This window comes from Callorhinchus milii, unplaced genomic scaffold (assembly GCF_018977255.1).
Source record: "Callorhinchus milii isolate IMCB2004 unplaced genomic scaffold, IMCB_Cmil_1.0 Scaffold5, whole genome shotgun sequence".
Taxonomy (NCBI): Eukaryota; Metazoa; Chordata; class Chondrichthyes; order Chimaeriformes; family Callorhinchidae; genus Callorhinchus; species Callorhinchus milii.
The window spans coordinates 35537221-35549705 of NW_024704746.1; the positions used below are offsets into that span (position 1 = coordinate 35537221).

The 12485-nt window shown below is 37.1% G+C and overlaps 1 pseudogene; it reads left to right on the top strand.

Moving 5' to 3' along the window:
- Nucleotides 1-1581: 1581 nt before the first annotated feature.
- LOC121849240 lies at nucleotides 1582-1682 on the top strand (annotated as a pseudogene).
- The last annotated feature ends 10803 nt before the right edge of the window (nucleotides 1683-12485 follow it).

The window sequence follows — 12485 nt, forward strand, 5'->3', positions numbered from 1 at the left end:
GCTTGGTTGATACGCATAAGAGTAGGCGCAAATCCATGACACCATCCCAAGAATGAGTCTGAAAGGGGAAAAATGGAGGAAGGGCACTGGTGGTGGTAATATTAGCAGACAGGGTTCACCCTAGTTGGTCTTTAAGGAGACCCCTGTCCAGTAGGAGGAATTGTTTCTTCCATGATTGAGGTGGAGAAAGTCACACACATGAAAAAGGTAATACCAAAAAACATAAATTTTCAGGTGATTTGTATTATTGGATTTATCATTGTACCTGAAACATTTACTGTCACCAATGGTGTAACTAAATGTATGTCCTTTTTAAGATGATTCACAGATTGCATATCAAGGCTGGAAGAAAGTGGAACATCGACAAGAAATGACAGTGAAATCCAAAATGCCATATTTTAAATTACAATAATTTGTTTTGCTAGTAGTAAGAGAAGTCAATTTCACTGTTTGTGCTAGATTTGGTTGTTTGGAGGGAAAAAAGGTTCCTGCTGAGATGCTTATGATTCCCCATTGGATTTTAAACAATTGTTTTTAACTTCCAATTGTTGCATCATTAACAAATCGTTATTGCCGTGTACGACATTTCTCAGCACTGTTCAGTTCTGGAAGGTCTAGGTCATGAAAAGTTTCTTCCTGTGTTTTCAGAGCCAGTTTCTGGTTGACTGGAATGTCTCCTACTTTGCCCTGAGTGAGGAAATGACTCAATACTTATTTTCATTGGACCAGAGAACGGTTCTGTTGGGAAATCTAATGTAGGTTTTCAAAATACTTTTTACTGGGTAATTAGAATTTATTTCTGTTGATTGATGTGTCAGCAATAAGAGGGCACAAATTGACAAGTATCACCTGAAGAAAGTTTTTTTTAATGAGTATTATAATGTGGAATGTCTTCTCACAAGTGACTTTTGAAGCCGAGTCCATAACAGTATTTAAAAATAAATAAATGAGGAGAAATGATAGTACTGGGAAAGAGCAGGATAATAGGTTTACAGCAGATAGGTACAAATGGGGAGCCATAGACACAATGAGATGAATATCCTCATCTGCACTCACACTTTCTATTACTCATTGTGAGTTGGAGGCATTATCATTCAAGTCATAAAATTGACATAGCTAACCAAGGTCACTATGGTAAAACCAGATAGCAAGAGTCCTCATGTATCATAGTGAGTTTGGTAAATTGAGTTAATGTGATAAACTACAAATAAAGTACAATAAACTAGTTGTAAAATGTATTAAATTGATTATTGCATTACCTGTATTATGATAGAATACAAATGTTGCAAAAGGCGGTGCTGCTCGGCAAAGATTCCATTCCCTGTCGAATGGTGTTCAGTGCTTCAGCTGTGTTGCTCTATATCTCTAGAACGAAACTGAAAGGTGGCTGTCAGAAAGAAATTTAGCAAAGGTGTTTCCTTCAGAGCCAAGGGTAGAATGATGTTGACCACTGAGGACATCCACAGGTTCTATGGCACTACACCGATGATTTTTCAGCTCCTCAGCCTAACCTCCTCTTGGGCTTCTCCTCAGTATTATACAAATGGGAACATCATGCTCGATCAACCCACTGCCAACAGTATCACTTCTTGGCCTCTTGGCTAAGATCAAGTGTAGTATCTGTTCTTATCAGTTTAATATCCGTGTTTGTGGAGTCCTGTAGCATATTGGTTGGAGCATTCGCCTCGCAAGTGAGAAGATCTAGGTTCATGTGACATCACAAGCCATCTCTCAATTTGCTGTGCTAAAAATCATATCTCTGCTTTATAGAATACATGGGTCTGTACATAAAAAGCAATTTCGTTCTTTGAACCTGTCAGTAGAATGAAAATTTTCCCTTATGCCATTGAACTTTTAAGGAAGTATATCAAATGAAATGGCAATTCATCTCATGGCTGTTTCTATTGTGAAACAGCTGTGATGTTCTAGATGTAATCATAATTATCCATTAAAAAAGTGAGGCAATTCACAGTTACAGCACCATAAAAATGCAAGTTCCTTGATTCCAGATGTGCATCTTTGTAAATTGTCCACTCAAAACAAATAAGCTCTGCAGGACATCTACCAATAATATTCAGCAACTAAGAGCCCAGAACACACATAGTCTGAGAAAAGGCAATGATTTTTTAGTAATAAAAATTGAAGTGTTCTATTAGTGTTTCCTGTGGTTGTTAAATGTTGGACATTTATCTAGTTTTATCTATTACTGCCTGACACATTGTACACATTAAATGGAGGGTGAGGCATTACAACACCTTGTGGGGTCAACTTCTTACCAATTATTATTGCAAAGTGTAGTTCAGGAATTGATAGAGCTTTGGGTTGACAAATACAAATGTCAAGCTCAAACTGGCTTCAAACCCATCACTGGCCAAGCTTCAGTAGATTTTATCTTGAACTGATTAAAAGAGTGCTTGACCTTCATGTTGATAGTTGTCAGTCTCAGGAAGGAGAACAACTCGTTAAAGCTAAATACCCCATTAATATCTAGTAATATCTACACAACACTTTAGTAAGAGGGTGAGAAACATGTGAAACAGACTGTCTGTAAATAAATTTCTACGGGTTCATAAAAAGAAGTAACATTCCTGTCAACTAAAATTTAGAATGTGACTTAATTGAAAATCTTGTGGGAAATTGAATCGATTGGCAACACGAACAGACACGTTTGCTCTGGCCTCAAATCGTTTACTATATTAACAATGCTAACAACCCACTGTTTTCCAATTTAACAACATCCCATGTATTGTATTCTAAATGTTCTAAATTCTTACAATTATATTTGTTACTGGTTTCTTTACAAATCTCTCTGTGTGATGGTTAGGAGAAATGTCACATGAACAAAGAAGCAATGTACTTCCCAAACATTGATTGCACTAAGAGCACAAGATTATATAAGCAGTCTCAATGGGTGCTACTGTGCGATGATAAGGCATTACTTAGCAATCTAACTGATCTCTATGCAGCTCTTTGTGCTTTGATGTCCCCAATGGGATTTGCATAGACTGTTTGGAGATGTACCCACATTGAATTACTTGTTTTGTTTTAATATAATTTACAAAGCTGTTAAATATCACCAAGTAACATTTTATAATGTGAATATATAGCACTTCTAGAATATTCATTGCTATTCATATTTGAACAAATAGATATTTTACAGAAGTATTATAATTGTGGGTTTTACATGACAAGTATTTCATTGCAGATGAGACAATTATGAATGAGAATGATTTTGTTTTGCAGGGAAGGAGTCTTCTCCCCTTCTCTCCTGAAGGTGCTAACTTGTACTGTGATACAGGTTCAGGGACTAACTGACCTCCAGTACATAGCTCAAGTGATTAATCTTTATATGCCAGCTGACACAGAGTGCAATCTTCATTAAAGATAAGGTTGCACATTACTATGTCGCTTTTTAAACCTCTTTTACACTGCATCAATATTGGTCACTCATGATTTTAAAATTTTTTTTTTCATATTTTCCTGCTGTATACAATATAAAGTTGTATTGAAATCACGCCTGCCTTTTATGGGGGGAAATGTCTGAAGTGCTTAAAATATGTGCCTATTGTATGGATGTTGATAGCAGTACAGCAGAAACAATTTAGTTCTGTTCTCTTTTGCTGAGGTCAGTATTGTGTTTTATTCCTGTAACTTTTATCTTTAAATAAAACACACAAAAAAAACTTCCTCTTTCCTCAAAATATGACTACTTTCATGCAAAAATTCAGCGTTAAATGCCACATTACAAAGTATCACAAGTTAACCTTTCCATACCACAAATATGGAGTGTTCTGGTCACATTCCTATAGGCTTGCATAAGTAGAATGCCATACACAAGCAATTTACAATTTCAAAAACAGTTGTCAGGCCAGCAGTCAAATGCTGGCTCAATTAAATCTTCAGCAAACTCCAGGATTTGCTGTTACTTATTGTCGGGTTTCACAATTGCCATCTGGGGTATGACACCCACCAATGTGCAGAAACCTGAAACAGGAGAACTGTAAGAGAAAGGAAAATGTTAGCTCAATATATCTTTTGACTGGATAGCGGATATCTTTATAATTTTCACATGACAATGCCAATCTGCAGAGAACGCTTTATATTCAGACGAATTATCACCTTCTGCCTATGTTGTCCAAACCCATCTCAATCTGGATTCACAAAGTGCCCTGTGACTGCTTCACTGTACAGCAAACGGGGTCACAGAAAGGAAGGAAATGTACTTCAGCCTCTCAGAAGCTAAGGTGACAGACAATATAATAATGGGGTGAAAAATACAGAATATGATGTGCGATTCTTTTTACTAGTGATGGTGATAATTATCACTTCACATTGTCGCTCTATTGCGTTACACTTTTCAATGATAAAAATATAATACTTTTATTTTCAAGTACAACTTTTCAAATATACTTTTCAATGTTAGAAATAAGATACATAATTAGCATTCAATAGTTTATCATGTAATAAAAGACTAAATGGGTTGGATGACTGGAGAACCGAATCTCTCTTCAGGAGCTTTGGGGTCTTGAGGTTTGTTGCTCAGCATCAATTGATAGATTTATTACTTGGTGAACCATCAAGACTCATGTGTATCTTTATTCAATTAGAACTTTGTTTAAATTGAATTCTTGTCAGTTGACTCACAACTGACTTGCGTTAGCATCAATAACTTTAGTTATGACTCACTCATGAGAAATGTCATGTTAATAACTGTAACCATTTTAAAACTGTCCATTGCCACAGATGAAAAGAAAAGTTGTGCCACAGACTAAAATGAACTCATAAAAAGTGAAGTATTTATTACACATTTTCTTGTAACCTATGTAAGTAAAAATGTTGTAGGAAAAGTCTTAAACTGAATTGCAACTTCAGGGGAAGTGTACATTTGCATCAGTGTGACAAAGTATTAGTTAGAAATGCTTAGCATACTTAATGAAATTAAAATAATCCAAATATTGTCTGAGATGTGCATGGCAGCTGTTGATTGCTCCATCGATTTGAAAAATGTCTCTCTGATACAGAACAAGCTAGAACTGTTCCAATTGCCAGCTTTGCCTTTTTGAGTGTAGCAAATGAATTGGATTGACAGAGGGAGAGGGAAGAGAATCACTACTGTGAGTGAATGGATGAGAGAAGTAACTTGGCCAATATGGCATGCACCTGGTCATGCAAAATGCTATAGATAGATATTCTGGATTGGTCCAGCACAATACAGCAATGTTTAGCCTTCCACTTTGGGCCAGATTAAGGAAATTGGATCTGGAAATATAATCATCCATCCTTAAGTTTTGCACCATCATCACTGAACTGCCTGCCAGACATCTCCATCCAGTTTAATTAGAGTGACCTTGAATAGTAGTGTTACTGACCAATCAGCAGAGAATAAATGTTCTTAATTCAGCTCTGGCTGCTGAGTGACAGTGCGGTCTAAACAGAGCTGTCACCAGCCAGTTCATGAGGCCATAATCCAGGAGTCCAAACCGAAAGACATATCCCGGTACGTACAAGATTCACTACTAAAAAATTATTTTGCGGATCTCACAATTTAAATCTCAATAACCACATGTGCAAAACCATAATGCTTACAATGTATAAAAGAAATGCAATACAGAAATATGTCTGCAATTGCTTTCATGTGGAACCAGCTGTCTCAGAAAGTGGTTCTGCAATATTAATGCAACATAATTATAACCAATTGTGATTAAATGAGCTTGTTATCCCAATCAGTTACTTTACCTGTCATAGTGACCACAATTGTTTTCCCTCCCTGTGATTTGTAAAGAGTTGACCATTCAGTTTATGTGCTAATGTGCCGTGTACCAAATTCCAAGCCTGATTGCCTCATTACTGCCATTAATCACTGCCTGTTGTCTTGAGTCCAGTTGAGTTTCCAAAGCACTATGTTTACATGTCTGCTGTTAGCCCATATTACATAATCTGCAAAGCCACTTTTGAGGAGAAAGAAATGCTTTTTGTGCGTCAGCTCTTGTTCAACCAGGTAAAGGTGACCTTAGTGCACCCAAGGTCGCTCCTCTTGAGCTCATGCAGTGTATGTTTACAGGCTTGGAAAGGACAGCCACAAATCAGGCTTTTTTTCACAGTCCCATACTTGGGAGAGAATAATAATAATCCTTGCATTTGATATAGTGCCGTATCAGGTCTTCGAGATGTCCCAAAGGGTTTCACAGAATATACAGGAAAGTGAATTGACTGTATATTTTGTGGGCGAGACTCGGCAGCCAATTGCGCACAGCAGTATCCCACAAACAGTCATGGATTGAGTGACCAAATTATTATAATTTTTTTTTGAAGGGATTATTACCCCCGGAAAATCCACCAATTGACTAACAACTGGGTTTCTATTTACTGCTGGGTAAACGGGAGAGTATGGAGTAAGGAAACTTGCCGAACGTTTCACCCTGCTCGGGAATCGAACCCAGGACCTTTCACTTGCGAGGTGAGTGCTCTAACCACTAAGCTACAGGACTTGGCCACTGACCGAAATATCAATAATCTCACCTATTTTCCCAAATGAGTATAACCACTAGTTGGTTATTTGACATTCTGCGAGTGAGGGTTTAAGCTCTCATTAGTTGGATGGCAGGTAACAGGAACTCCCTGTGAGCTTCCTGGTAGGCAACACAGCTCAGCATGACATCCGTGAGAGCATTGTCACCATGCGTCACGCATCCCTTCCCATTGAATGATGGTTCCACCAGTCAGGGCTGCGGAGCTTGAACATTCACTTTGAAAAAACAAAGTGATTCCAAGAACTGGTTTTACGAACACATATTTGTGAACTCGGACTCCAAATAATGCTTTCCAACAGTTGTCTTCCCAAGCCACAGAGTTTCCTCATCTGCTACCTACTGGACATCTGCCTTTCGTATAGCGGCTGGCACATCACAAGCGGTCCTTTACACTGTAGCTTGTGACGTGCCAGCTTCCTTGATGTTCCCGAGGTCCAAATCGAATGCCGCATACTGGGCTGATTCAGCATCGGCTACGCAATCAAGGTCCTCGTGATGGGCTTTGGTGACTAGACGTGCATGCAGGGTGCTCAGTGCCAGATCAGTGTTGGCTGAACCTGGGTAACGGTGGTTTGAAAAAGCAGTCAATCTGTGTCACCTGAGCAGGAAAAAAAATGTTTTATTTACAACCTCAGTCATCAATTACAGATCAGCATTTCTACTTTGTTTAAGAAGTTGCCAAACTTGTCAGAATGCCCAGTCTTTAGAAACTCATTGATTATCCCAAACAACCTTGGGGCCAAATTGATTTTTAAAGAGGTTGACCCTGGAATTTAGTACAATCGGCTCCACAAAACGTCTGTCTGATCATTGTAACAATTTGGACTCTTGATAATAATAATAGTAATCGTTGATTTGTTATAGCACATCCCATTATGAGAGGACATCCAAAAGCACTTCAGAGGATGTATTAAGTCAAGTGACTGTGTATTTGTAGGCAAATACGAGTACCCAATTGCATAATAAATGTCCCACGAAGTAAGTGACCAATTTTATTTGGGGGATTGTTGGCCAAGACACCGGGAGAAACTCCCTTTTCTTTTCGAATAAGTCATGGGATCTTTAGCATCCACTGGAAAAGGTAGATAGTACCTCAGTTTAATGTCTCATTTGAAGGATGACATCTACGACAATCCAATACACACCCAGCACTACACTCATCTTAGATTATGTGAATTCAAGTCCCCTGTTAATGTTGTATTATAAACCTGAAGGGAGCTATACTAGTGAACTTTTTTGTTGCTGGTTGTGGAGCTAACACTACCATAGACATGATGGGTAAAATGGTATTCTTCTGGGTTAATTTATTTTACTGTAAAATGTAGTGAATGTATATTTGTCAGTTAATGTGGCAGCCAATTTGCATCCCACAGACAGTTTATAACCTTTGTGGAAGCAAAAATTCCAGCATTTCAACTTATATGCACCTTACAATAGAATTGTCCAGACTTCACCAATTGATTTGCGGATAACATTCCCATGACCCAAAACAGGTCAGAAACAACAAAGTTCCATCATTTTGGATCATCTGTTTCTATAGTTGTCCTTACAACCTTCAATACCATAAAAACAAAGGACATTAAATGTTTCATCTTTTGAAATGTAGTTTTCGATTGAGCATGTTGCTCAGCATCTCAAAACCCCATTCTAAAAGCCTGAGGGGAAAACAATATAAACTTGACATGTCAAATTTATCAAGGGCTACAGACCAATCCATCCTTTTTTTAAAACAAGCTAGAGAGAATGCCAGGACTAATATTTTGGCTTACACAGTTGATGTAGTTCTGATTGCTGAACAGACTCTGACATTCTCTGTATGTTAGTGGTTCTGGGCAGTTTTTATTTAAGAGTAGTTTTTACTGAAAGGCTGCCAGAAATGCCATTAATGTTATCCCCCTTATGAACTAATACAAAACGTTTCTTTTTTAAAAAAAGTCTTTGACTTGCACAAGAATTCAGATGAACAATTTCTTTTGCAATCAATGCCAGGCCCAATATTACATTTATCATTTTAACCTTGAGCTTTATTCAGAATTGGCCATCTCTTCTGTCCCATCATGTAAATCAATGAATGATTAACTCTTTGAGACTGAATTTCCTTTTGCTGGTTTCAAACTGCACAAATGCCTTTGATTTTTTTTTAGAATGAAACTTAATGTAGAATTCAACTTGTCAAATTCATAACATGCTTTTTTTAAGAAAACACTAGAGACATTTTGATTCATCTGCAAAGTGTGTATGATTGTTGTGAAAAAACAAACTAAAATATATTACATTTGCATTCTATTCTTCTCAGAATTGTGGTACTGTGCCTCCTAGCTGTTTTAAAAATATGTTCACATCTGAACATGGGTTTAAAACATCTTTCTTGTCCTATCTCAAAACCAATTCTTCTTTAGAGACATGATTATTTATACAGGGAAGCTTAATTTCTGATTCCACATTTCATTCATTTCTACTTTTGGCCCATCACAGAACCTATGACCCGTGAGTAGAGGTCAGTGATGGCTGAAAACACAATGTATGGCTATGACTTTAATGTTCCCTGTTAGAACAAACAGAAAAGCTTAAGTGATTTCATTTAAAATTGGACACTTGAAGCGTGATATATTTACAACGCATACTTTAAAAACTCACAAAACAGTTGAGGGGAACTGCATTCTTGCAAACTAAGAGCGCCATTAAGGCCCGAGTGGCAAAGCAGGGGAGAGTACTCTCTGTACAGAACAAAGTTCATCTTTCTAATATCCAATATTAGAAAGATGAACTATGAAAATAATTAGAAAAAATAATGCTTTTCAGTTTCACGAAGAGATGTCTCTAAATCATGCCTTATGGATGTCTTGTGATCGTCTTCTAACCCAGAACGTTGTATAATCAACCATTTTCTCTTCATACTTCTGTTGTTTTCCAAATTTTATGCAATAAGAATCATTAGTCCTCTGTCTTTTCTATTTAAACAAATCTGCTAAGAACAAAAGGTTATGAACCCTTTATATAATAAACATGAAGAGGATTCAGCAAATTATACAAAGTGAAGATCATAGAAGAAATTAGATTACTTTTAAATTACAGAGTTTTAAAGTTACTGTTTCTGCTGATTTGGTAAACGATGCCTGGTGCCAGCGTCATACTGATCACCCTTATCACTATTGTTTGTGCAGTATAATATATTCATTGTTTATCCAGTAGAATAGGTCTTACAAAACAGAAACATGTCACCACTTCAGAAAATCTGCCAGACCTATTGCTTTCTGTGACTATCTGTGCAAATAATTCTTACTTGTACTTATCAGCATCTACTGTTTGAAACCTAAAATGACTCTTACCTAAGCTACTCTGTTTATGGCTTAACGTATCTGTAATAATATGTAACGTAGCTACTTTTGTGAGGTAGTGGAAGACTGATAACTATAACCTAGCCTGCAACAGGTTACTTGGTTCAACATATCTGTGATAACACGTAAAGTAGCTACCTGTGTTAGATACTGGACGACTGATAACTATATCTTGCATCAAATAACATGCTTATTGAGAATAAAGTGGTTAGAAAATCCATGTCGATCCCTGTCCAGTGGTCAATAAATAACAATAATAATCCTTGCATTTGATATAGCGCCTTACCACGTCTTCAAGACATCTCAAGTGCACCACCTGGTGTGGTATTTAGGCATACTGACAGATGGGAAGGTCCAAGCTTTTATCTGTAGGTTGAAAGAAAATCCATAAGTATTCCTAGCTTTAATCAACCCCGGTTAAGGTAATTTCAGTTGGGGAACAGGTGGTGGAAAGTATTTTGATTAGTCTCAGTAAATTCATATTTTGCATCACGTGCAAATTGACTGTGGCTTTCCCTCACCAAATACAATTTATCCACTTTATAATGTAATCCTGTGAAGTGCTTTGAGACATCCTCCTATTGTGAAAGGTGCTATACCAAATATCATTATTAATAATAATACTTACATTGCATAGAGTCAGTCAATTCACTTCAATAGCTTCTCCCATTTTGACCAACTGTCTGCACAACTACCAGTGATTTTGCTTAGTGTCATCCATTAATGCCATTACACTGATATTAACCTCTCTCATTCCTTCTATAAACTCTTTTTAACTTCCTTCCTGCAATTCTTGAAACTCCCCATTCCTTTATGTGTCCATTGTTTAATTTACCCTATTTCCTTTAGGTTGAGAACTCCAAAAATAACAGTCCTAAAGTATGCTGCATACTGTTAGTACCAGCACAAACTCCAAACAGTTAATGCAGATTAGTCCAGGATCTTGTAATAATAAATATAAATAATCCTTGCTTTTGCTATAGCACTTTATCACATTGTCAAGATCTCTAAATCACGGGATTTTACTGTGAAGTGTAGTGACTGTGGCAGTTTTATGCATTGCCACCACCATACTCCTTTCTCATGTTTAAAATTTGCATTATATTTCTAATTTATACCCTATTCATAAACTTCTTTTTAAACAAGTTCCCTGTGATTAATGCTCAGTGTTATTTTTTAGCCTTCAAGTTGATTGAAATTATTGCAAAGCCTGTGATATTAAGCATGTTTGTTCTTGCTCAGTGGTCTAGAATAATGTACCATTTTGGCATAGAAAGGGAAAGGTTGAAAGAAAAATTACCATATTGTGCAATGCTCAATGAGCATATGCAAAAATTGTATAATTGGGCACTAGTTCGAGGGAAGGGTTCAAATCGATCAGTGAGTATCATCATTCTGTTTCACTGGGGGTAGGGTGGAGGGGCACAAGAGCCAATCACAATTCTCTCATCACCCAACATTCACCCACAAATTTGCACTTTCCAGCAGGGATCATTGGATAATGCTATGATCACAAAAGATCCCATCAGAAGTTTGGGTGAAGAAGGGCTCTTGGCCACTTGATATCATTCTTCCAGAATATCAAGCCTACCATCTTCCCAACAACAATTTGGTTTGCTTGTGAAAGCTCTATGTCAGAGTATGCCTGTAAACTAGCACTTGCCTGAAATTCAGAGCTGTTTGGTGGAATGTAAGACAATGCAGGTGAAATGGTTAGAAGGAATGAGTAAAGCACTATAGGGAGCTATTTTTGCAAATATGAGAGTTGAGCATATATCAGCTTAACCTCACAAATTTTCAAAGATAGTTGAAGACCTTTTACAAAATTAGTTTTATCCCAAGCCTTTGATTTAAAAAACACTTCTGTACCTTGTAGTCATGTTTGTGTTCTCATGAATAGAAAGGGTAAAACAAATAATAGATGAGTCTAGACTTTTTAAATCTTGTGTTTTCAAAGGATCTAAGTTAAAAGCGTCTGAGAATCATAAACCTATTGAAGAAGTCAGTCATAATTCAACTCGACTTGGTTTGCTCTACATTATTTAATTAGAATATTTGAAAAATTGCAAGTCATCTTTATATCTATTAAAATATCAACGTAACGGTTTGCATTTAACTTTTTTTGTGGGGTGGTGGGGGTCAGCCGGGTGTCTGATACCACTCAGTGGCAACCCATCACCATGCTTAAGGGTATCCAAACCAAGCTGAGATTTCCATGCATCTCACCTACACATAGGAATTCCAGAGATAGATTGTTGGAAGGGAATGCGCACTCTCTCCCTGGAGGAATTCATCCTTACCTATTCAGGTAATCAAAATAACCACATCATATTTAAAGGAACATTGTTGCCTTGATAAAATATTTTCAGCCAGGGCTAGTTTCTCACAATCCATGAAACATCCTGTTCCAAAGTACTACTAAAAGATGCCATGTAGATTTACACAGAAAGTCTGCAATAACCCATCAAATCCTATCCAATAATACGGTAGAGAAATGGAATGATATCCAGTTCATCAACACTGATATTGTTAGGGATCCCTACAAGGAACTAAATGTTCCTTGGAACAAGCAACAACAATATTACATTTGTATAGCTCCTTTAACTTCACATTATGG